Source organism: Hordeum vulgare, chromosome 1H (genome assembly GCF_904849725.1).
Source record: "Hordeum vulgare subsp. vulgare chromosome 1H, MorexV3_pseudomolecules_assembly, whole genome shotgun sequence".
Classification (NCBI taxonomy): domain Eukaryota; kingdom Viridiplantae; phylum Streptophyta; class Magnoliopsida; order Poales; family Poaceae; genus Hordeum; species Hordeum vulgare.
The window spans coordinates 40,867,985-40,889,173 of NC_058518.1; positions in this window are offsets into that span (position 1 = coordinate 40,867,985).

Genomic DNA, 21,189 nt, shown 5'->3' on the forward strand with positions numbered 1-21,189 from the left:
AGAAACTTTCTGGTCACGAAACCAATTTTCATTTTTTTTATGTAAGAGCTTTTGAGTTGATTCTTTTTGCTCCTGATTGATACGAAAATTCTTCAGACTATCGTAGTTTTTCAGAATTTGTGAAGTAACAGAGGTATACGAAATATACAGATTGCTACAGACTGCTCTGTTGTTAACAGATTCTGTTTTGGTTGTGTTGGTTGCTTATTTTGATGAAACTATGGATAATATCGGGGGGTATTAGCCATGGAAGATTGAAAGTACAGTAACCCAACATCAGCACAAGTAGAATTTAAGTTTGCTACAGTACCTAAGGAAGTGGTGGTTTGCTTTCTTGTACTAATGTTATCACGAGTTTCTGTTTAAGTTTCGTGCTGTGAAGTTTTCAAGTTTTGGGTGAAGTTCTTATGGACAAAGAGATAAAGAGTGGCAAGAGCTCAAGCTTGGGGATGCCCAAGGCACCCCCAAGAGATTCAAGGATGCCGTAAAAGCCTAAGCTTGGGGAAGCCCCGGGAAGTCATCCCCTCTCTCGTCTTCAATCCATCGGTAACGTTACTTGGGGCTATATTTTTATTCACCACATGTTATGTGTTTTTGCTTGGAGTGTCTTGTATCGTAGGAGTCTTTTATTTTTGTTGTGTCACAATCATCCTTGCTTCACACCTAGAGAGATAGACATGCACTCACCATGATTTTGTCGAGCTTCACTTATATCTTTTGGTAGACAATTCAGCTCACATGTGCTTCACTTATATCTTTTGAGCTAGATACTTTTGCTCTATGTGCTTCACTTATATCTTTTAGAGCGCAGCGGTGCGTGGCTTGGTAGTTGATCAATGCTTTGAAAGTAGTCTCAAAAGGGGTAGTTATCCAAAGGGATACGAAAACTTCCACCTTCATGTGCATTGAATAGTTAGAGAAGTTTGATTCATCTCAATTAGTTTTGAGTTGTGGTTATGGTAATATTGAAAGTCATGCTAGTAAGGTGTTGTGGATCTAGAAATACCTGTGTTGAAGTTAGTGATTCTGGTAGCATGCACGTATGGTGAACCGCTATGTGATGAAATCTGAGCATGATTAGTATATTGATTGTCATCCTTTGTGTGGCGGCCGGGATCGCACGATGGTTTATACCTACAAACCCTTCTGTCGTGGTTTCTTCACGGCAGATGTCCTCGTGAAAGGACTTAGTGGTGGAGCCATCGCACCTTGGTGGCGACTCAAAGGGGTTGAACGGGAGCGAGACAGAGATTTACCCAGGTCCGGCCCCTCGTGAGGAGGTAAAAGCCTACGTCCTGCTTTGTGTTGTATTGATGGAGTTTCGATTACAAGGAGGGCGTAACTCGCCTGACCTAGCACTCGATGATTTCTAACCTACCCTCTTCCTCCCTGGGACTCGCCTTTATATACAGGTCGAGTCCTTAGGGTTTACAAGGGTCCTTTCCTTTACACAAATCGTGACTCTTGCGATCTCTAAGTCGCCATCTTTCCAAGGCTTGGAGACCTTCTCTATTATGGACTCCTTCCGAAGGTTTAGAACCGCCATATGACTTCCGGCCTTACCAGGCCAAGGCCCAAACCACATTGAGATGAATCACCAGCTTCGGTGACCCGGCCCAACTAGGGCGGGTTATCCAACAGATAATATCCCCAACGTTAGGCCCCGGATTGACTTGAATTCTTTTCACGCCAATATTCTCACTCAAATTAGGGGTGATTCATCTTCACTGCTCTTATGCGCCATGTACTTAAACCGCCATCTGCTGCGGAAAAACTCAAGTCGCCCAACCGCTTCTTGTTAGCGCCTCCTTATCCCTTGAATCTCGGAAGGGATGATGACGTAATCCCCAACGGATCCTTCGACATCGTTATCCCAAAAAATTCGGGGCGCCATCATGGCGAATCTTTATCTTTTGGCAGTTCACGCTCGTGGCACCTCGATCCTAGCGCCCGACCTGATAAATAGGCGGGAGGAAGGGACTGGGCGCATTTCACCTACCCGTCTTGTCGCCCTTCTCTTCCTCGCCGTCGCAACGAAAATCTTATCGCCACCCGAGAGCTCCGCCGCCACCCAAAGACATCGTCGTCATCCGAAAGCTTCGGCGCCGTCGAACACCTCGTCGTGGCCGAGCATTTCGTCGCCGTTGAACGCCTCGCCGCCATCGAGCACCTTGTCACCGTTGAACACCTCGTCGCCGCCCGATATCTTCGTCGCTGTCCGTGCAACGCTCGCGGCGAACCCCTCTTCGGACGTCTCCAGCCGTATCCATGAGGTCAGCTTCCCGCCATTAAAAGCAGATCCAAGTTTTTCGAGGTTCATACCTACTGTGTTCTTGGTACCTCCCAAATGGCTTCGTAATTCCTGATTAGTTGGCGGTGATGATAGCGAGCACAACAATGTTTTTCATACCTTTATTTGTTCGGCCTTGACTTGCATACTTAGAAAATGCTTCATCAAATCAACAGTATTGTTCCCACCTTAGTCGCAGGCCGTTTTATACACACATTTTTCGTAGTCATTTATGTCTGTCCGGTAGATCCATAATCTATCGCTTGTCGAGTGAAATCTATTTATAATCTTATACTTCACCATCTTGATAAGTACTACTGATGCTCTGAAACACCTCTCCTTTAAGTAGTAAGAGTTTCATAAGTCGCCTTTGGCAGCCTCACCTGGACCTTCATCGGCGGGTCAAAAACCTCCCTCAGCCATCAGGCAAATTGCTTTGGCGAGTCAAATAAACTTGTTTCACCATTTTCAGTAGATGCTTGGCATGTTGATTTACCCGTAATTTTATCCCTTTGTAGCATGGGCACTGTTTTCTAAAGTGATTGGCTCCCGACCAAGGTCAATGATGCTATACTTAATGACTATGTAAAAACGGGGAATCTGGACCCTCAAGAGGTTATCGGTTGGCGCACTGGATTAGGAGAAGAAGTCCCCAATCCCAAGGAAGGGGAGATAGTTGTTTTTGTTGAAAACCTTGAACGGGGCTTTAAGCCGCCCGGATCGAAATTCCTCAGAGACGCCATGACTTTTATGAATGTCCGCCTCCAAGATTTAGGGCCCAACTCGATAAGCAATCTATGCCAGTTCCAAGTGTTTTGTGAGGCTTACTTGTGGGTGGAACCCTCAGTTCCCTTATTCTGGTACTTCTTCCACTTGAATTGCCAAACAGAATTTCACAATGGCCCCAGCCTAGAGCTTGGTGGTGTCAATGTTCAGCACCGTAGGGATAGCTCATTCCCGTCACTCGCCATGCCAAGCCATCCCAAAGGCTGGGGCGAGTCTTGGTTTTACTGCCGGGAGACTTCGCCTGAGGGCGAGAACAAGCTTTTGGGTTAAAGGGAAGATCGCCTTCCAACAAATTTTAAACTCCCAGACAAGCTCACCGAAGAAGAGGAGTCAGACTTTATCCCAGTATTGTCCGAGTTAAGAACCTTGAGAAACAACGGCCTTACTGGGGTTGACTTGATCCGCTGCTGGGTCGAATGGCGTATCCTCCCTTTAAGTCGCCGGGACGGGTTAATGTGTGAGTTCGACGGCATCCTGGACCATCCTCAGTGCTACTTCCACACGGCTCTGATGGAAAATGATATTGTAACCATCATCAAGAAGTTGACCGGGGAACCCGCGGCAAAATGCGGCCAAATAGGTCTTAAACCTTTCTGCAAGATTAACCCGGCACCAAAGGTAAATAACTTAACCCGCCTTTCGTTTTTTATTCCTCACGTCTTACTTGAACTATGACCTCTTATAAAATATGCCATTTCAGAAAGGTGATAAACTTTGGTCCAAGAGGCCAAAAAAGTCAGCCATGAAGCAAGCTAGGCCGCCTCCAAAGAAGAAATCCAAGGGCAAGGGCAAAGCTGCCATTACTGAGCCATCTAAAGCCAATGAATCCCAAGTCGGCGACGTACTTTCGGAGGTAAAAAATCCATCCTCTTTTAACTCGCCATCCATTACTGATAATTTTGTGTTTACACCTCTGTATCTCTTGTGTAGGATGAGGACAATGAAAGCCAGGAGGATTCTGTAGAGGTAATTTCTGTTTCCTCCGACTCACCTTCTCCTCCACGTAAGCCGGCCAGGCAAATTTGCGGGAAAGTTCCCTTCTCACACCCAAATGCTTGTTTGGATCCAAATTTCCTTTTAAAGAAAACGCACCATGCTTCAAATCAAAAAACTCGGAGTCATTCTGGAGACTTGGTGTCCGGGTTACCAACAAGAACCAAGAAAAGGCAAAATGAGGTATCTTTTAATAACACTTCTTTATGTCCTTTTGGATCGCGTTTTGTAACCTGCTCATATCTTTGAAGTATTTATTTTTGCAGAGCTCTCCTCCCACATCCGGCGACCCAGTGATGTCGGCACTTCCACCGATGATCCGTGTTCCAGGGTAAGCCTTTCATAACATTTACCTTTGGTCTGATGGTGATAATATCCATTCCTTTAAACACACCCCCTTCTCCTTTCAGGGCACAGGCGAAGAAAAGGAAAACTGGTGGGTCAACTCCCATTACAACTTCGGAGCCTATCGAAAAATCGGCGCGGATCCAGGATAACCCGGACCAAGACAAACCTGAAGATCAAGTGGATCTCCCCAGCTCGCCCAAGGAAACCATGGAAGCACCTAACCCGCCAAGTCCGTTGAAAACAGCAGAAGACCCAGACGATGTAGTTATCACCGGTACTCGCTTCTCTAAACCGGCCACAACGGTTTTATCGAAGCATGTATCATCGTCAGCTCAACCTGTTTTTGAGCATGAACTTTCCAAGGCTAAGCTCTCCCAATATGAGAATCTCGAATTCAAAGAACTTTGCTCTGGCTTTGCAAGTCGCCTAGAGGCGAGTTATGAGATGGAGAAGAGTCTGCTTTGATTGCTGAAAAACAAACATGAGGTACGTCTTGTTGTACACTGTATTATCCTCATTAACCCCCAAGGGCCGGGTCATCTGTAAAACGATGAGCCGGGTCTTGACAATGGAAGAAAAAAAACGTTCGACCTGTAACCCCCAAGCGTCGGGTCATCTGTAAAACGATGAGTCGGGTCTTGATAATTGAAGAAAACACTTTCGACCTATAACCCCCAAGGGCCGGGTCATCTGTAAAAAGATGAGTCGGGTCTTGATAATTGAAGAAAACACTTTCGACCTGTAACCCCCAAGGGTCGGGTCATATGTAAAAAGATGAGTCGGGTCTTGACACTTATAATTTTGTCTAAAAAATTATACATTAGCCCCCAAGTGTCAGGGATGTTGCTTGCAATTGTTCTGAAACTTGCCCCTTGATTATATATTTCGACAGGAATCACTTAACCAAACTGAATCAGCATTTGGCGACTTGAAGAAAAGTTTAACCGATCAGCAGGACGCCCGGGCACAATCAGAAGAGAAATGTCAACTGATCCTCTTTGAGATGGAGAAGCTAAAAGCCAACTTTAAAAGGGCTCAAGCTGACCAAGATGTTTTGATAAAGCAAGCAGAAACAGCTGAAGCCAGATTGGACACTGTGCAACAAGAGCTGTCCGGCTTAAAGCGACATATCTCCAACATGGCGCAAGCTGTCTTTGGTAAAAAAAACAACCTTTGACCTCGCACTTTGTAAATAAACAGCTTTGTATAAATCAGTAACTATCATTATCTCTTGGACAGGTCCGAGAGTCGCCAATCTCCAAGATGATTGTGTCCTGATGGTGAAGGCGATTTACACATTGACGGAGCAACTATATACTAGAAGTGTGCTGACCGTGAAAGCAGTGATGGGCACCAAGGAACCCATAACGTCAATAAGAATATGCTTGGCTGCTTATCTACTCTTCCTCCTCAAATTGGCGAGCTAACTCGGTCAGCCGCCCGGAAAGGAGCACTGACTACCCTGAGTCGGTGTTTAGCATATGCTCCAGAAATAAACCCAGAAGAAGTAGCAGCAGGCTTTCCTCGGCTCAAGGATGACGGGTCAGAGTTTGCTGAAGAGGACTACCAGCATGTTGTTAAAGACTCCCGTTTGGCGGCGACTCAGCTTGCTGCAAGCTTGGATTTATCAAAATACCAAGCCTCCTATGACAACAAGCACAAGAAAGTTAACCCGCCAACCTTTGTGACGACCAGCTTAACTCCGCGTCGACCCAAGAATCCTTTTGACTTGGAGGCGGATCTCTCATCAGTGCTGAACGATGAAGATGAATTCGCCGCGTTATCCAAGTGTAACTGGGTACTGGGCGACTTGCAAATTGAAGTCGGCCAAAGCTCTCAACAGGCTGGTCCAAGGACAACAGCAGAATAAAACTTCATAGATTTGGCCATGAGAGCCATGTAATAAGTCTTTTTAAGAATCAAACTGCTTTTGTGATATCTCGAAAAATCCTTATGTCGCCCTTAAGGCGTTTTGAAATGCTTGATCCGCCGTGTGAGGCGTTTTTATGATTCTTGACCCGCCACTAAGGCATTTTCATGATGCTTGACCCGCCATGGCTAGAGTGATTTTGATCATCAACCTGTTTTAAGCTTGAAAACATATATCAAACCATCTCAGTGAGTAATGGGTGATAATAAATAGCAATCGGCCCAAGATATTTTGAGGCTAGTCAGAAAAAAAGTCTAAAAAACCTTGTGGCAGTGCCAGGAAGGTAAAAAATAGGAATTTCGTCGGCTCATCAGGTCGCGACAGGATAGGGCGAGTTAAATAAGCTCAAGCACCACCCAAGGGAAACTTTTGTATCAAAAGCTCAAGTATTTAGACCGGATGATCAGGCACGAGTCAAGCTTCAGTGAAGCGGGTTCAATGAACCAATGGTTTCTCTATTTTCCATGTGAGGCGCTTGCCGGTACCAAACATGTTTTAACCAAGGCGAGTTCAGGGTCCATGAGCGGAATAACTCGCCAAGAGTTCACGGGTCCATATGGCGATTCGGCCAACACACAGTCCAGTATAACCATTTGTAATGCGGTAATTTTTCGCAGGCCAAATGGGTAGTAAGGCTGATCTCAGTGAGAGGAAGCCCCCAAGTGACCTATTATTAAGGGAAAAACCGTCATAGGATTGTAGAAGCATATACGCTATTACCACAAAACGACTTGAGAGCACACTGTCCTCAAGTAAGCCGGCCTAATCCACAGAATCACATAAGGCGCCTATGTTTGAATCGCGCGCTTGTGGCGACTTCGATCCTCTTTGGCTTATCGATACCCAGTTTTGTAATAAGCGCGTCGTGGCGACTTAAGCTCTTTGGTATGGATAGCGTCCATGTTTGGGCGACTTGTTGGTGAAAGAATAAAGATCCATACCTTTCAATAAGATGAATTAGCAGGAAAGCCCCCAAGTTGGGAGGCGTTAATTTTATTGCTTTGTAAGAAATGAAAAACTTACAAAACGTAGAGCTAATAGCTCAAGTGTAATAAGGCAGCAAGTGGGCTATGTTCCATGGGCGAGTTGACTCAGCCTCCGTGGTTAGCCGATCAGGCCGTAGGTCCACCAGATAGTAAGACCCGTTGCGAAGGTTTTTACTGGCGACGAACGGTCCTTCCCATGGTGGTGATAACTTATGCATGCCAGTACGATCTTGTATCAGCCGAAGCACTAAGTCCCCTTCCTGAAAAGTTCGGCTCTTGACCCGGCGGCTGTGATAACGCCAAAAGTCCTGCTGATAAATGGTCGATCGGGCTATAGCCAAATCACGCGCTTCCTCTAAGGCGTCCAAAGAGTCTTGACGCGCCAGTTCGTTGTCCTGTTCCACATAAGCGGCAACCCTGGGCGAGTCATGCCTTATGTCAGTGGGAAGAATGGCTTCTGCTCCATAAACCAGAAAGAAAGGAGTAAAACCCGTAGAACGGTTTGGGGTGGTCCGGATGCTCCATAATACCGAAGGCAACTCCTCAACCCAACACCCTGGGATACGTTCCAAGGGAACCATGAGTCGGGGTTTGATTCCCCGCAAAACTTCCTAGTTCGCCCGCTCCGCCTGTCCATTAGATTGCGGGTGAGCAACTGCAGAAACATCAAGCCGGATGTGCTCACGACGGCAAAACTCCTGCATCGCTCCTTGAGACAGATTAGTGCCATTATCAGTAATGATGTTGTGTGGATATCTGAAACGGAAGATTAATTTTTTCAAGAATTTGACCGCTGTCTCCGCATCGCAAGCTCCAACAGGCTCTGCTTCAACCCACTTGGTGAACTTATCAACCGCCACCAGCAAATGACTTTTCTTGTTGGACGACATCTTAAAGGGGCCAACCATGTCTAACCCCCAAACCGCGAAAAGCCAAGTGATAGGTATCATCCTTAGTTCTTGAGCCGGCACATGGGCCTGTCGCCCGTAACGTTGGCATCCATCACATCGACGAACTATCTCCTCTGCATCTGCATGGGTCGTCAACCAGAAGAAACCATGACGGAACGCGTTTGAAACCAAGGAGCATGACCCGGCGTGATGCCCACAATCTTCGGAATGAATGTCATTTAGAATTATGCACCCTTCTTCGGAGGAAACACATCTTTGAAAAACCCCGGAAGTGCTCCGTTTATATAGTTCGCCATTGATGATCACCATGGATTTGCTTCGCCGAACGATTTGGCGAGCCAACACTTCATCCGTAGGTAACTCGCCTTGGGCAAGATACGCCAGATACGGAAGAACCCAATCCGGCGTAACACGGAGAGCCACCACGAACTGGGACTCAAGATCTGGTATTGCCAATTCCTCCTCTGAAGGCAACCTTACGGAAGGATTATGCAGAGTATCCAGAAAAACATTGGGGGGAACCGGCTTACGCTGGGAACCGAGACGTGAAAGGGCGTCAACTGCTTCGTTAAGGCGCCGGTCAATTTGATCGACCTGATAGCCATGGAAATGACCCGCCACATCAGACACAGCCCTCCTGTAAGCCGCCATCAAGGGGTCCCGAGAATCCCAAGTGCCTGAAACTTGCTGAGCCACGAGATCAGAGTCGCCGAAACATCTGACCCGCGTAAGGTTCATCTCCTTGGCGAGTCGTAAGCCGTGAAGCAAAGCTTCATATTCCGCAGCATTGTTGGTACATGGAAACATGAGTCAGAGGACGTAACAGAATTTTTCCCCTTGAGGCGATACCAGCACCACACCAGCCCTTCAGCCTTCCAACTGTCTAGATCCGTCAAAATAAATAGTCCAGTATGTAAGGTCAGGCCTGTCTTCCGGGATCTGTAACTCAGTCCAATCATTGACGAAATCAACCAAGGCCTGAGACTTGATAGCCATGCAGGGGGTGTATCGCACGTGGTGCGGCCCAAGTTCAATCGCCCACTTGGCAATTCGCCATGTCGCCTCCCGATTCTGGATGATGTCCCCGAGGGGAGCGGAGCTAACCACCGTGATGGGATGCTCTTGAAAACAATGTTTAAGCTTCCGGCTTGCGATAAAGACCCCATAAACTAATTTTTGCCAGTGTGGGTATCGCTGTTTGGAAAGAGTTAGCACCTCGCTGATGAAATACACTGGGCGCTGCACAGGGTATTCCTTCCCTTCCTCGTTCCTTTCGACGACCACCGCCACACTCACCGCTTTGGAGTTTGCCGCAATATATAAAAGCATGGGCTCTTTCTCAGTCGGGGCGGCCAAGTCCGGCGGGTTGACCAGCTGCCGCTTTAAGGCTTCGAAAGCTTCATCGGCTTCGTCTGTCCAAACAAAATGGTCAGATTTCCTAAGCAATTGATAAAGGGGAATATCTTTCTCTCCCAGACGGCTTATGAAACAACTTAAGGCCGTAATACGACCCGCCATCCGTTGGACTTGATTAATATTCGCTGGTTTCCCCAGGGAGGTAACCGCTTCGATCTTGTCCGGGTTAGCTTCGATGCCGCGCTCAGACACCAGGAAGCCCAACAACTTTCCTGCAGGAACACCAAAAACACACTTGGTGGGATTAAGCTTCATCTGATATACCCGCAGATTATCAAAAGTTTCCTTGAGATCTTCCAATAGCGTTTCCTTCCTGTGGGTTTTAACCACAATGTCATCAACATAGGCAGGGACGTTGCGTCCGATTTGGCAACGGAGGCAATTTTGAATGCAGCGCTGATAAGTCGCCCCTGCACTCTTGAGTCCGAATGGCATGGACACATAGCAAAAAGCCCCAAAGGGGGTTATAAAATCTGTTTTCTCTTGATCTTCCATGGCCATCTTGATTTGGTGATATCCAGAATAAGCGTCCAGGAAGCACAAACGTTCGCATCCCACCACTGAATCAATAATTTGGTCGATGCGGGGAAGAGCGAAAGGATCCTTCAGACAAGCTTTGTTAAGGTCCGCGTAATCAATGCACATACGGAAAGTACCATCCTTCTTGAGCACCAAGACCGGGTTAGCCAACCATTTGGGGTGGAAGACCTCTACGATGAATCCGGCGGCCAAGAGCCGGGCAACTTCCTGCCCGATTGCCTTGCGTCGTTCCTCATTGAACCTACGAAGATATTGCTGAATAGCTTCTGCCTTTGGGTCAACATTAAGGTGGTGCTCAGCGAATTCTCTCGGCACACCAGGCATGTCAGAAGGTTTCCATGCAAAGATGTCCCGATTCTCACGGATGAATTCGATGAGCACGCTTTCCTATTTGGGATCCAGACCCGTCCCAATAGTGAACTGCTTGGTTGAGTCGCCAGGGACGAAATCCACCATTTTAGTGTCATCTGTTGGCTTGAATTTGAGGGGCGGCTCAGCGTCTGTCGTCGGCTTTTTTAGGGGTGACATATCAGCCGGATCAACATTGGCCTGGTGATATTTGAGCTCCTCTGCAGCACAGGTTGCGTAAGCCGCATCCCCTTCTTCACATTCTCTTGCAATCCTTCTATCACCATCAACCGTGATGGGTCCTTTAGGACCAGGCATCTTGAGTTTAAGGTAAACATAGCATGGGCGAACCGGGCGTAAGCCGGCTGCCCAAACAGCGCATGATAGGGGCTTTTTAACTTGACCACCTCAAACATCAGCGACTCACTCCTGTAATTAGATGTTGTTCCAAATGCAACTGTGAGCCTGACTCGTCCTATGGGGTATGTTGATTTGCCTGGGACGATCCCGTGGAATACCGTGGTTGAAGGCATCAAATCTTTCTCCAACAGGTTCATCCTTTGGAAAGTGTCAAAGTATAAAATGTTGATGTTGCTGCCACCATCCATCAGTACCTTCGACAAGGTATATCCCCCAACTTGGGGAGCCACGACCAACGCTAAGTCGTCGGGATTGTCAACTCTTGGCGGGTGATCCTCCCTACTCCATGATATGGTCTGCTCGGACCAGTGGTGGTATCTAGGGAGTGCCGGCTCACACACACCGTACGCTCGGTGACTCACCTTTTTATCACGCCTGCAAGCATTGGTGGTGAAAATGTGGTACTGCCCATTGCTTAACTGCTTGGGATTGTTGCGGAAGCCGCCATTATCATCCTGCCCCTGCGAAGCCCCCTGTAGTGGTGGTTGCTGAAAAACTCCAGGCGGGTTATACCGTTGCTAGTGATGCACCGGATACTGGCCGCTGCTTGGCTGCGAGCCACCCTGAGCCCCAGGTTCGGGGAAACTGCCGAAGGGGTTCTGGCGTTGATTGGGCGCGCCAAACTGTTCCTGCCGTTGGTCCGGGTCACCGCTTTGCCCTTTTTTGATCGCCTCCGCCCGAAACTCCCGCATCACGTAACAGTCCTCCCAGGAATGAGTCGCCGGTCCGTCTGCCATGGCGTGGTGCGGGCAGGGGCCCTTGAGTAACTCATTATAGTTGCGCGGCTTTTTGCCATTGTAACCCCTACTTTTCTTCTGGCGCTGGTTGCCATTATTGGTGTTGGTGTTGGCGACTAAGTCCGAAGATTCTTCCTGCTACCTTCTCTTGCTATTCGCTCCCTGATTATGGCGGGCGCATCCCTGGAACCGGGTATGACTTTTGGATGACTCGCCCTTCCTTGGCGAGTTAGCTTTACCACCATCCTCGCCGGGATCTTTGGTGTCGTCTGCCTCAGCGTACCTAGTGAGGGTGTCCATTAGCTCCCCCATGTCTTGGACCTTTCGCTTGAGTCGCCCCAACTTCTACACCAAAGGCTCGTAGTGGCAATTCTGCTCGAGGATCAGCACAGCCTGAGCCGTCGTAATACCGTCTGACGAGTGAATGACTTCCGCGACCCGCCGCGACCAGTGGTGCGCCGACTCATCCAGGCGTTGAATGCAGTGTTGTAGATCGACTATTGTCATCGGACGCTTGCAGGTTCCTCGGAAGTTTTTGACGAAACACTCTTTCAATTCAGCCCAAGTCTGGATGGAGTTGGGGGCAAGTTCTTTAACCAAGTACGCGCCGTCCCTTCGAGCACCATTGTGAAGTATCTGACGCAAACTGCTTCGCTTACATCGAGCATGTCCATGGCGATTTCATAACTCTTGACCCACGACGCCGGCTCAAGGTCCGGAGTGTAGTTAGGCACCTTTCTTGGCCCTTTAAAATCCTTGGGCATTCGCTCGTTGTGAAGGGCGGGGGGCAAGCACGGCACCCCCACTTGTCTGCCGCTCCCAACAAGAGGCGCTGGGGCGACTTGGATGTCCGGGTGATCCCGACCTGGCGGGTCTCGATGATCAGGCGAGTTGTCCTGGGGGAAGGGCCGCGGTCTGCTGGTTATAGCGGGCTGGTCCTCTGGCCGACTCCCGGTGCGGCTTGCCTGGGGAGTGGAATGCAGCCTATCCAGGCTCTATGAGAACTGGGCGTTTTGAACCACCGCCGTTTTCAACATCTCAATGGCGTTCCTCGCCTCTATCTCGGCAGGAGTGTTGCCGTGAGTCGGAAGGGATTCCAAATGGCGAGTTGCAGCGAGGACGTTGTCCACCGGGTTGGAAAAGTGACCTTGAGGTGTCTGGAATCGGGGAACGTGATCCACAGCTGGCTGAAACGGTGGGTTCGGTGGCTGGCCCGGCCCTCCCCCCGGGCCGGCTCCCGCCCCGGGAGTTTGGGGAGTGTCGAACAGGCGGGTCGGGTTGAGATCAGGGGGCAGGCGACCCTAGTGCCTCCGCTGATGGACGGCGTCAGATGCGCGCTCGTGCCTTTCGAGCCGCCAGTTGTCGGTATTCAAGCGAGCTATCTCAGCGGTAATTTGAGCTTGCCGGGTCTCGATCCTGGCGGACTCCACCTCGGCATCCCGTTGAGCCTTTGCCACCCCTTCTCTTAGCTTCGTCAATTCCGTGTTTACCGCCTCCTGGTTTTCCGGTGTGATGGGGGTCGCCATGAGCCTTGTTATTTCCGCTACTAACTCCACCAAAATCGTGGTCGGGCTTCTAGACGTCTCGCCAGTTCCATCTCCGCCTGCCGGGTTTGGCGAGGGTTGAGTCGCCCCTGCCATGTAAACGGCGATCTGACGGCGAGTCTGGTCAAGAACTTCGGGGTCCATGGCCAGTGACAAGCCCCCAAGGCAGCCCCCGTGTAGATACTGGATTGAATCTGAATCGCCCATGGACGATTCGTCATCAGTATTGACCGGCGTGGTTTCCTAGGTCGCCGAGTGTTCTGGCTCCTCAGATCCCTGCGTGAATCCAACAAAGACCGGGCGGGTTAGGTTTGGCGTCACGACCGGGCGGACGTACCTGGCCGGCTCGACGATGTCGGAGGAGGTGTCCGGCTCAGGCCCGGGCGATCCAATCATGCCGATGAAGACGTTGATCCTGCCGAAGGGGGCCCTGTAACTAGATTCGATCGAATCCGCCTCGGGCCCCCATAGCAAGTTGTTGATGTAGTACTTCCCGCGGCAGCTCCAGGTCTTGAGCCCCGTCATGTAGCTCCCAAACCCTGGTAGGGCTCCCTTTGAGAACTCAACTCCACCGTGCGCAGGCCCCACGGTGGGCGCCAACTGTCGTGGTTTTTTCACGGCAGATGTCCTCGTGAAAGGACTTAGTGTTGGAGACATCGCACCTTGGTGGCGACTCAAAGGGGTTGAACGGGAGCGAGACAGAGATTTACCCAGGTTCGGCCCCTCGTGAGGAGGTAAAAGCCTACGTCCTGCTTTGTGTGGTATTGATGGAGTTTCGATTACAAGGAGGGCGTAACTCGCCTGACCTAGCACTCGATGATTTCTAACCTACCATCTTCCTCCCTGGGACTCGCCTTTATATACAGGTCGAGTCCTTAGGGTTTACAAGGGTCCTTTCCTTTACACAAATCGTGACTCTTGCGATCTCTAAGTCGCCATCTTTTCAAGGCTTGGAGACCTTCTCTATTATGGACTCCTTCCGAAGGTTTAGAACCGCCATATGACTTCCGGCCTTACCAGGCCAAGGCCCAAACCACATTGAGATGAATCGCCAGCTTCGGTGGCCAGGCCCAACTAGGGTGGGTTATCCAACATATAATATCCCCAACACCTTCCCCTAGGAGTATGGCGTTGAATGCTTTCTTTCGATTACTAATAAAACTTTTGCAACAAGTATATGAGTTCTTCATGACTAATGTTGAGTCCATGGTTTAGATGCATTTTCACCTTCCGCCATCACTATCTTCTTAGTGCCGTGCAACTTTCGCCGATGCACAAAACCCACCATTAGCCTCCCTCAAAACAGCCACCATACCTACCTATTATGGCTTTTTCAAAGTCATTCCGAGATATATTGCCATGCAACTACCACCATGACATGTGCCACCACGTCTACTTTGCCTTTGCACGATCGTAAGATAGCTAGCATGATGTTTCGATTGATGTCTATGCCATGCTAGATCATTGCCACGGTACACTACAGAAGGCATTCCATATAGAGTCATAGTTGCTCTAAGTTTTGAGTTGAAAGTGTGATGATCATCATTAATGGAGCACTGTCCCATGTGAGGAAATAAAAGAGGCCAAAGAAGCCCACCAAAAAAAAGAGGCCAAAGAGCCCACCAAAAAAATGAGAGAAAAAGAGAGAAGGGACAATGCTACCACTTTTTCCACACTTGTGCATATTAAGCACCATGATCTTCATGATTGAGAGTCTCTCATTTTGTCACCACCGTATAGCTAGTGGGAAATTTTCATTATATAAGTTGGCTTGTATATTCCAATGATAGCCTTCCTCAAAATTGCCTTAGGTCTCGTGAGCAAGCAAGTTGGATGCACACCCACTAGTTTTCTTTAAGAGCTTTCACATACTCGTAGCTCTAGTGCATCAATTGTATGGCAATCCCTACTCATTCACATTGATATCTATTGATGAGCATCTGCACAGCTCATTGATATGCCTAGTTAATGTGACTATCTTCTCCTTTTTGTCTTGCAACCTCCACTACATTCCACACCATCTATACTGTTATAACCATGGCTCACGCTCATGTATTGCGTGAGAGTTGAAAATGTTTGAGAAAGTAAAGGTGTGATACAATTACTTGGCCAATACCGGGGTTGTGCATGATTTAAATTCGTTGTGCAATGATGTAGAGCATAGCCAGACTATATGCTTTTCTAGGGATAACTTTCTTTTGGCCTTGTTATTTTGAAAGTTCATGATTACTTTGCTAGTTTGCTTGAATTATTATTGTTTCCACGTCAACATCAAACTATTGTTTTGAATCGAATGGATCTGAACATTCACGTCACATAAGAGGAATTACAAAGGACACCTATGCTAGGTAGCATGAAAGCATCAAAAATTCATTCTTATCACTTCCCTACTCGAGGACGACCAGGAGTTAAGCTTGGGGATGCTTGATACGTCTCAAACGTATCTATAATTTTTGATGGTTTCACGTTGTTGTCTTGTCTTCTTTGGTTGTTTTATGTACCTTTTATATCTTTTTTGGGACTAACTTATTAATTCAGTGCCAAGTGTCAGTTCCTGTTTTTTCCGTGTTTTTGACTCTTTTCATATCTGATTTTGGAACAGAGTCCAAACGGAAGAAAAACCCCGAAATGATTTTTTTCCCAAATGGAAGAAGACCACGGGGCTTTTGGGCCAAGCCAGGTGGGCTCCAGGGAGCCCACAAGCCCCCACTCCGCCACCAGGGGAGGCGGCGGTGGGCAGGCTTGTGGCCTCCCTGGCTGCTCCCTGACCTAGGTCTTTGGCCTATAAATTCCCAAATATTCCGCAAAAAATCACGGGAGCCTCGAAAATACTTTTCCGCCGCTGCAAGCTTCCGTTTCCGCGAGATCTCATCTGGAGACCCTTCCCATCGCCCTGTCGGAGGGGACTTGGGAGTTGGAGGGCTTCTTCATCATCATCATCGCCCCTCCAATGACTCGTGAGTAGTTCACTTCAGACCTACGGGTCCGTAGTTAGTAGCTAGATGGCTTCTTCTCTCTCTTGGATATTCAATACAAAGTTCTCCATGATCTTCATGGAGATCTATCCGATGTAATCTTCTTTGGCGGTGTGTTTGTCGAGATCCGATGAATTGTGGATTTGTGATCAGATTATCTATGATATATATTTGAGTCTTTGCTGATTTCTTATATGCATGATTTGATATCCTTGTAAGTCTCTCCGAGTCTTGGGTTTTGTTTGGCCAACTAGATCTAAGATTCTTGCAATGGGAGAAGTGCTTGGTTTTGGGTTCTACCATGTGATGACCTTTCCCAGTGACAGTAGGGGCAGCAAGGCACACAGCAAGTAGTTGCCATCAAGGGTAAAAAGATGGGGTTTTTATCATTGGTTTGAGATTATCCCTCTACATCATGTCATCTTGCTTAAGGCGTTACTCTGTTCTTATGGACTTAATACACTAGATGCATGTTGGATAGCGGTCGACGTGTGGAGTAACAGTAGTAGATGCAGAAAGCATTGGTCTACTTGTTTCCGATGTGATGCCTATAGAAACAATCATTGCATAGATATCGTCACGACTTTGCGCGGTTCTATCAATTGCTCAACAGTAATTTGTTCACCCACCGTCTACTTGCTTTCATGAGAGAAGCCACTAGTAAACACTACGGCCCCCGGGTCTATTCACATCCATCGTTTACACCTCCACTTTTACTTTGCTTTGTTACATTGTTGCTTTCAGTTCTCACTTGGCAAACAATCTATAAGGGATTGACAACCCCTTCATAGCGTTGGGAGCAAGTTTTTGTGTTTGTGCAGGATCTTGAGATACTCCTCCACTAGATTGATACCTTGGTTCTCAAACTGAGGGAAGTACTTACCACCGCTATGCTACATCACCCTTTCCGCTTCGAGGGAACACCAACGCAAGGCTCCAAGGCCACGAGGGAAATCCTTTGCATACTTGCCTAGGAAGTCCCTTAAGGCGTAGCCGCAGCTGAAGGATTCCTGGTGCCGTTGCTGAGGAGTATCAAGCAACACTCCTATTTCTGGTGCCGTTGGAAGGTCTTTTGTTGCAGTAGCAGGGAGGTGAAACTGAATGTCGATGCGGCGGTTGCCAAATCTTCAAACATCGACATAGTTGGAGTGGCATGTTGTGGCGACTAGGGAGTTTTCTTGGGAGCATCCACGGTTGTCTTCCCAGGTGTGACGGAGACCGCTATTCTCGAGGCGTGTGTGTGCAGAGAAGCATTAGCTCTTGGAGAGGATCTGGTCATCACAAAAGCACGTATTGCATCTGATTGTCCGGATGTCATTAACAACTTGAATAGTAGACGACATCTTGACAAGTATTGCATGATCCTTAGGGAGCTTGATGGCGGAAAAAAGCAACTGCAGAGTTGAGAATTTGTTCATCAACACCACACAAGCAATGGTGAGGCATACAAACTAGCTACATCGACCACGACACTTTGTAATGGTCGCTAGGTATGCTTTCCATCGAATCATATTTGTATCCCTGAGACCTTATTTAACTGAAATAAGAGAAACTCCAACCGTACGACCCATTTCGTCTGCTCGTGTCCGTTTGGATCTCCATGGACAGAAAAGTCGGCCCAACGCGCCGACCCAAATGGATGCACGTCCGTTTTTTATCCTCCTGCGACCCATTTCACGCTTAAATTTGGGCGGATTTGCGTACGCGCAGACACAGGACGGATGTGCGCGACGCCCGCGAGACGCCCACCCTTCTCCTTCCCCTGGCTTGCCCTTCGGTGGCACATATCCATCATTTCCACCCAAATTTCTCGAAAACCTCCCGCTCACCCCTCATGCACCATGGACGGTGACGAGACGACCCTCGACCCCACCACCGACCTCACTTCCCTCGCCTCCATCGGTAGTCACGCGCGGGCAAGAAGGGCAGGCGCAGGCCAAAAAGAAGAAGGTGCTGACGCCCACCGAGCAATCATTGAGGAGGAGGAACCACCGGCATCAGCAAGAAGCCAGGAACAAGGTCGCGGTCGCGTCCACTCTTGTTGTCGCCTTAGAGCAAGAGGCAAACACCATGAAGACCATCCAACTTGTCCGCAAGGCACACCCTGCTGATACTAGGGTTAAACCATGGGCAACACGGGCTCGTCGCTGCCACTGCGACCGCGGCCAGCATCGGCTCATCGCCCCTTCATCACCAACTTCCGAAATTACCGTGCATGTCCTCCATGCTAACGACGCACAGCTTCGAGTGGCACCACCCGCAAACCTCCCATTAATCCTACTCTACGGTTTTAGGTTCACCGGAGGTGAGCATGGTCGTGCCTGGCACTCCAGCCCCCAGGGGCATCGACCTTAACATGGTGCCTGTGGGAGGTGGATCATCCTCCGGGGGTGCGCGCAAGCGGCCTCGCAAGCTCCCAACCAACGCCATGGGGAACGCCCACAACCTGTTTGACAAAATGTCGGGTACAGAAGACAAGGCCAACCGCATCTTCATGGAGATCCCCATCTACGAATGTGGTGGCGGTGGCTTCGGTCCCAACGAGACGCAAAGCCAAGATGGGCGGAACCCCTTCATAGCGAGGCACGATTGCATTGGGTACACCTTTGGTTATGACAATGTAGGCATGTCTGACTCCCTCATCGAGGACCAAATCGGCATGGGCAACCCTTTTCCACTAGATCACGAGTTCTCGGAAGACTATGACTAGATGTAGAGGCTGATGAAGTGGACATCAAGGGAGAGCCATTGTTCGAGGAACCGCTCCCTGCCCAAGCCAATGCAAGGAAGAAGCAAAAGAGTAAGCAGACCAAAGCATACACACAATATGAGGACAAACTCGTTTGTGAATGTTGGAGAGACATCGGCGAAGACCCAAAGATAGGTACCGAGCAAAAGGCTTCGACATTTTGGCAAAGAGTGCATCACGAGTTTCACGAGAGCAAGAAATTTAAACCATACCAAATGGATAGCAAGGATGGATGGGTCTCTCTCGGCAAGCGTTGGAGGGTGATACGACAAGAGTGCAACAAGTTTTGTTCCACTCTTGAGAGCATGAGGCCCGTCCGGTGAGCGGCATCGGCATGAAAGACATGGTATGCCGACATGCTTTCTTATATTGATTGCCCTGTAATTTGCTTATTTTGGTATGCCAATATGCTTGCTCATTTGTAGGTCTTCCAAGCTTTGGAAGCATTCAAGGTCCACTATGAGGGCAAGTCTTTCAACCTCACAAATTGTTGGATGATCATTAATGGAGAAGAGAAGTTCAAAGTGCAATACACTGCAATTAACGTGCGTGGAGGGAAGGAAGTCGTTGAACAACATGGTGAGGGCGAGAACCCGTGGCAGCAGGGGAAGGCCAACTCCAATAAAGAGGACAAGTGCAAGGCGGCATCTCTTTCTTTGCAAGCTACTTTGAAACACATGATCGCCAACAAAGACTCAAGAGAGGAAAAGAGTCGGCAAGACAAGGAGGAGCAAATTAGGGCCTTCATGGAGATACAAAACAAGAAGCTCGCATTGGAGGCAGAGAAGAAAGCGAAGATGCTAGAGATCGAGGCCACAAAAGAAGCCACCAAAGCATGAGAAGTCCAGCTTGCTTGAATGATGAAGGGGGTCGAGATCATGAAGGTGGACTTAAACACGGTCTCTCCGAGGAAGCGGTCTTGGTTCAAGAAGATGCAGGATGACATGTTCAGCATCAAAGACGAGTGAGACATGTCGCATTGTGCGGGCATGACCACGACCGAGATGGCGTGGACGAACTACATTCTCATTTTGTGTGCTGGCATGTGTACCGTCCCGCTGGCAAATGCGTCCAGCTTGAAAACTACATATTCTTTTTGTAGGTTGACATATGTATGCCGGCCGCTGGCATATAGCCGATGTGGACTCTTGACACTAGCATGGTAGGTGGCATGATGTGTGGCTCTGGGGCATTTTAGCATTAAAAACATTTAGTACGCGGACAAAAAATGGGTCGGCACTTTGGGCGTACGACCGACCCATTTGCAAATGAGGGCGGACGAGCCGACCCAAACGGACAAAAGATCGACACAACGTGTGTCCGTTTGGGTGGCGTGGTTGGATTTTCTCTAAGGCCAACTCCAACGCACGACTCCAAACGGACGTCTGTTTTGTTTGGATTTTGACCGTTTGGAGATCGGAATGGGGTCGTGCCCACCCGGATTTGGGTGTGCATCTATCGGACTGTTGGAAATATGCCATAGAGGTAATAATAAATTAGTTATCACTATATTTCCTTGTTCATTATAATCGTATATTATCCATGCTATAATTGTATTGATTGGAAACACAAATACATGTGTGGGTACATAGACAACACACTGTCCCTAGTGAGCCTCTAAGGACTAGCTCGTTGATCAAAGATGGTCAAGGTTTCCTGGCCATAGACATGAGTTGTCATTTAATAACGGGATCACATCATTAGAAGAATGATGTGATGGACAAGACCCAAACTATGAACGTAGCATGTGATCGTGTCAATTTATTGCTACTATTTCTGCATGTGAAGTATCTGTTTCTATGAACATGAGATCATGCAACTCCCGGGCACCAGAGGAATGTCTTTCGTGTATCATATGTCACAACGTAACTGGGTGACTATAAAGGTGCTCTACAGGTATCTCCGAAGGTGTCTATTGGGTTGGCGTGAATCAAGACTGGGATTTGTCACTCCGTATGACAAAGAGGTGTCTCTAGGGCCCACTCGGTAATACAACATCACAATGAGCTTGCAAGAAGTGTGGCTAAGGAGTTAGTCACGAGATCTTGTATTACGGAATGAGTAAAGAGACTTGCCAGTAATAAGACTGAACTAGGTATGGAGATATCGACGATTGAATCTCGGGCAAGTAACATACCGATGGACAAAGGGAACAGTATACGTGATTGATTGAATCCTTGACATCGTGGTTCGACCGATAAAGATCTTTGTAGAAT